The 5,851-nt window shown below is 43.3% G+C and overlaps 1 protein-coding gene across 1 annotated transcript in view; it reads right to left on the minus strand.

Moving 5' to 3' along the window:
- Positions 1-4,042, minus strand: part of MS4A7 (membrane spanning 4-domains A7) — a 15,629-nt gene extending 11,587 nt beyond the window's left edge. Inside the window, exon 1 of the mRNA XM_006911247.2 lies at positions 3,865-4,042. The gene's annotated coding sequence lies outside the window, so the exon portion shown is untranslated. The remainder of the gene's footprint in view (positions 1-3,864) is intronic.
- Between the last annotated feature and the right edge of the window lie 1,809 nt (positions 4,043-5,851).

The raw sequence follows: 5,851 nt of genomic DNA on the forward strand, positions 1-5,851 counted from the left end.
TAACCAGTTAGGTGTGATGAAATCTACCTAAGCATTAGAAACGCAGGGCTAATAAGTTCAGGTGATTTTCATTCAACACAGTAGGCACACGAAGCACTTCGCCTGGCACATATGAACCAAGTTGAACTGGCTCTGAAGCTTGTGATATTTGTCTCAAAACCACAGGAATGCTCTTCTTTCTTCCTTCCTAACTTTGGCAGTTCCAGTGTAGACTCAAGGAGCAAGTCGTCTGCTGTCCACCAGCTCAGCAGCGTTGCTGGGCCCTGTGGCATCGGCAGCAGAGTTTAGCCACTGGGATGCTCCCTGGATCTGTTCTTAGCATGACACACCCCCTCTCGAAGACCATAGTTTGGATAAAGCTTGTAATAATCCGACGATGCCACAGTTCTGTTCCTCGATGCTCCACCTCCGTGTCTTGGTGTTTTAGGCGTGGTCCCAGGCTCTCCTGAATGCAGTGTATAACACGTAAAGATTGGAGGGGGCATCCACAATCTCACAACTAGTGGGGGAGATGGAGAGGGGCGCTGGGCTGGCAGTCCGATGCCTCAGCATCTAGTCACACACCTGAGCATGTGTCTTAGAGTCTAGTCCTGTGCTCATATTTTATACTCACCAATTATTAATCACCTTACCACAGGCAAGTTATTTTAGCCACTTCTTAGATTCCTGGCGAAGGTTAGACGAGGCGCTGCATGTAACGGACTCAACATAGAGCAGGGCACATGATAAACTCTCATTGCATAGCAGTTCATCTAAAACTCATTGCTATTCCAACTCCATTTATTAGCTGGCTACGGTTGAGTCATTTCCCCTTACTCATCCTCAGTTCCATTACCTATAAAATAGGGATAACAATGCCATCGTGAAGGACTCCTGTGAGGAGCCGAATGAGGTGATGCACCTGGGTGCCCCTTCTGCCTCTGTGGACTTGCTCAGGTGTTCCGTAAGACTCAGCAAGAGGTTAGTGACCTCTCTCCCATTTCTACAGCTACATCGGTGCCTTGGTCAAGTTTCTCATGCTCTCTTGGCATCAAGTACCAGAGTTATTAAAAATGAAGTTCTCCTTGTCTGAGGAGTTAATTGTCATTGGAGGGGGCGGTGGAACCAGGGCAGAGGTATGGGTGAGGTTACATGAACAAGGCGGGGAACTGTGTTGACAGCGAATCCTTGCAGTAGAGTTGGGACGAGGATGCCATGGATGGTTCTAGGCCCTTTTTACTGAGCATTCCAGCCCATCTTTAAAGACAAAGAAGTAGAAAAACAGCAGCTTTGGAGAGATTTTAGGTTTCAAAATCAAACAGTAGTTTTCAATAAAATGATAGTAATTGCTAATATGACTGAGCACCCGCTATGAGTCCAAGCTTTGGTTGGAGCACTACCCTCAGAGGTAGTATTATAGTTACTTGAATTCAGTAGATAAAAATGTGGCTTAGAGAGGTTAAATAGTTTGCACAAGATTGTATACCTAGCACATAGTGAAGGCATTGAACCCAGGCAGTCTAATGCCACAGTTCTTCTGTTCCCTGCGGGTTTGGGCATGTCTGTCTAGCTACACATGATCTCAGCCCCTGCACCCTTCCTCCCCCATAGCCAAAGTCCACCACCTGCCACCTCAGCTTTGTGTTAACCCACAGGAACATTTCTGCCCTTACGGAATGTGGGCTGATGGTCTCTGTCTCCAGAATTGTTCCCATATTCTAGTGATTTGGTTTCTGCCTTGTTCCTGTGTTTTAAAAGCCCAAATATGCCCTGTATACCCCTTCTTCTTTCTCATCTTAGTAACCAGTCTTTCAAGGTTCGTCCATATTGTAATATTTCCTTCTTTCTTCTTTTAAAGCTGACCTTGTGGACGTTGTGCTAAGTGAAATAAGCCAGTCACCTCAAGAGCATGATTTGATTCATACGAGGTATCTAAAATAGTCAAACTCATAGATGCAAAGACTAGAATACTGGTTGCCAAGATCTATAGGAGGAGAAAATAGAGAGTTGCTATACATGTAGAAAATTTCAGTTCTACGTTAAGTTCTAGAGACCTCCTGTACAATACCGTGCCCAGACATAACAGTACTGTGTTGTACATTTAAAAAGCTGTCGAGCGGGCAGATCTCATGTTAAGTGTTCTTACCACAATGAAAGAATTAAAAAGTAAAATTGGGAAGAGAGAAAAAGAAAAAGATTGACCCCCAACTGAAGAATTGTTTTAAAAATCTCTGTAGTTCTAGATCCTTTTCTGTGTTTTTCAGTTCTCATACCCAAGGACTATAGGATGTGCTTGGTTCTAAGCCTGAAGCTAGGACACAGAAGCCGAGTAGGTACCTTTTAGCTCTCCACTCTCTCAGATACCGTGTACATTTATTTTCTATTGCATTTTCTTTCTGTTTTGTTTAAAAGAATGCATCACATAGCAAATACAATCAAAAAGGGAATAAGGTCTGACGAAGACGACAAAAAAGTTCTTTACATCTTAGCTTCCACACAATCACTGCTATTTCTTACTTCCTTTTTTTTTTCTTTTCCTCACTCATTTTGTCTCTCTCTTCTTTCTTAATATATATTTATGCACATTCGTAAGTCTTCATAAACAGAATCATTCTATCCGGGCCATTTACAAATCTTTTTGCACTCAACATTATTCTTTGGACATCTTTGACACTAGTGAATAAAAAAATAATAAAATAATAATAAAAAAATAAATAAAATAGATAATAAAAATCCTAAATTTAAAAAGCCAAATGGTCAGTTCTGACACATGCTACGACATGGGTGAACCTTGAAGACATTATGCCAAGTGAAATAAGCCAATTATAGGACAAATACTGTATGATTGTACGTCTGTGAGACACACAGAGCACTCAGATTCACAGAGACAGAAAGTAAAATGATGGTGACTGATGGCTGGGAGGAGAGGGGAACGTGGAGTTAGTTTAGTGGACATGGAGTTTCAGTTCGGGAAGATGAAAAAGTTTTGGAATTCATTCGTGGTGATGGTTGCATAAGAACATGAACTGGACACTTATAAATGGTTAAAATGTGAAATTCTGTATTGTGTATATTTTACTACAATTTTTAAGAAGTCAAATAGTGTATTCAAATGAACAGATGTTTCAGGATTCATTTAACCAGTCACATATTCTTTTTTTTTTTTTTTTTTTTTTGCCATATGAACAATGCTGTAATGAATATCTTTGCAACCTTGTGGTGCCTCACCTGTTCAATCATCAATCCTTAGAGTAACATTTAGTAGTGGATTTACTTTAAGGCTATGATACTTGAATTTTGATACGTATTGCTACTTTTTAGGAGAAATTCTATGTAACAAGCTTCTTTATGGCATCACACGAAGTCTCTAGAGTGATGCCATCATCTCCAAACTCCATGGTCTGAGAAGAATCCTTTGTCCTTCCACATTCACCAAGTGGAGACAAACTTGGGGTGGCCCCCAACTTTTCAAGGCAGTTCAAAAATCCCCACTTCAGACACAAAGCGCGGTTTGGAGAACAAATGCTCTGCACACAGAAATTTTTTCTTTACAGAATTAGATTGGAACAGTGGGGTCCTAATGCAGGATTCAATCTAATTGCACAGTATTTGCTGAGAGCATATTCTGTGTTAAGACTGAGTGCCCACCAGGAAATGCAGAGAATTGTAGAAAATCACCGCCTGAAATCTCGAAGGAAACCTAAGGATCATTTCACCAATCCTCTTATTTGGAAAGTAAGTAAACTGAGGCCCAGAGAGGAGAATTGACCCACCAATCCAGGTAGGTGGTCGGCAGCAGAGACAGGATGAGATTCTGATTCCCGGCTGTCTGTTCAATAAACAGTCGTCACCCCCAGAATCCATGATGCAAACCAAGGTGCCTACCTGTTCCTGCAGCCCAGTCCTGTGTGTCAGGCGTGGCTGGAGGGCCAGCTCCCCTCTGAAGAGCTCTCAGCCAGAACTGCCAACTGGCCGTTCCTGCCCGAGCGATCTTGCAGCTCCGCTCTCCAGCCTCTGAGACTTCCTGTCCCTTTCTCGGACTGGCATATGCGATTACACAAGATGTGAGTCTCTCTCTACGTACACACAGTTGATAGAGGAAAAGTACTGCTGCTTCCTCTTTCTAAATGGCAAGGTCTGAAAAAATGATGTGAATTCGAAGTGACACACGAGAAAACGTGCTCGTGAGAACTAGCGAGTTGCATGGTCCCATTGAGAATGCATTTCCAGTTTTCCTATAGATCATTCCACTAGTTTCTTTCAGCCTGAATTTTCTTACCTACCGAATAATGGGCAGTAGTAGTTCCTCTAGACAGCTGTTGCGAGAATTAAAGAGAAAGGCTAGAAAGAGCTTTTTAAAAGTAAGCGCTAGAGAGCTAGTGGTAATAATGAGGCTAATTGTTATGGGAGAATGTCTATATCTTCCAGTTTTCCAGGCTCTTGGCAAACTGAAAGGAACCTGTGAGGACTCACTGCCTAAGTGGTACTTCTTTCGGGTGCCTTTCCGTTCTCTGCCTCTGGTTTCCATTTTCCTAACTTCATGCCTGGGGAGGTCCAGACACGTCTTGGGAAGAATGTCAGTGACCTGGAGACAGAGGCAGAGCCATCAAGGCTGCAGACAAGCTCATAATCTGAGCAGTGTGGGTCGTTGCGGGGACATGGTTGCTACTTTCACATCGCTTTCAAGGCTGTTTGTGGAACAGCCTTTGCTCAGGAGGGGCCGTGGGGGTGTTCAGATGGCTCTGGAAAGTGCAGCCCGTGGCAACAGCTGGCAGCATAGCATGCTCCACGCGTTCTCCATTTCCTGAAGGCTGGCGAGGCTTTTCCCCTGAGAGGGGGATTCAAGAAACTCAAAATGCTTGGAGAAAATATGAGTAACTTCTCTTTAGTCTCCAAGGGAGGTGATACTGCTGAACGAAACTACCACAGATCACACATCAAGTCAGCGGAGGAAGCAGAAGGAAAATCCATCAGTCTTGGCATCTGGGTCTGAGTTAGCGCCACAGCAATAGTCGGTCATTTTGTCCTCATTTTCATTTAAGAAAACCCTCACGGTCCAGATCTTTCTCTGGGTCTGTGACCTGCTTTGAACAAACTGCCAAAGAAGAATCTTGATGATTCAGGCTTCTCTCACACCTCTTCTGAGTCTGAGAAGGATCTGTGGGGAAACCGGTTAAATTTCCAGTCAGTTTTCTCATATATAAAATGCTAAGAAAAAGTTCCTCAGAATTTTTGTAAGGATTCAGTCATGTATAAATGCTTGAGTGTAAGTCACATATAAAGTGCCCAGCATAGAGTCCGATATGTATTAACATTCAGAAAAATCTGTATTCCTCGTCCAACATCTTCTTCTACCCTCTTTATAGAAGAGTGTCTTTCATCTCTGGCCTCTGTGTGTAATTTTTCGACATTTATTCAGAATCCATCCCCCTGTGAATTGATTGAAATAGCCTCGGCTCTTTTCAGAGTCCTGCTGCCCTAGACTGGCAGGTGACCCGTGTAGGTGACGTGTGTCGCTAAGCTTGCTTCAGGGGCTCAGTCTGCTATTTCTCACCCTCCTCAGCCCAAGTTGACCATGAAACTTATAAAAGAGGAAGTGCGTCTCAGATCTCTAATGACCTGGAATGGAGGTGACTGAGATTTTTTTTCTCCAGCAATAGGTAAGGCCGGGTCTGACTGTCCAGGAGAGAGCCCCCAGAGCATAGCTCACTATACTCTTTGATGTTTGACTTCGTTATCGACTCCACTCGTGGATTTTTTTTTGCCTCTGCTTCTTAGACTCTCATATCACAGCAGCGGAATGAAAGCTCAGGCTCTTTGTCCCAGCCTTGCATTTTACAGGTGGTGAAGTTGAATCCCAGAGGTTACTCAG

The sequence above is a fragment of the Pteropus alecto genome, unplaced genomic scaffold, assembly GCF_000325575.1.
Source record: "Pteropus alecto unplaced genomic scaffold, ASM32557v1 scaffold43, whole genome shotgun sequence".
Classification (NCBI taxonomy): Eukaryota; Metazoa; Chordata; class Mammalia; order Chiroptera; family Pteropodidae; genus Pteropus; species Pteropus alecto.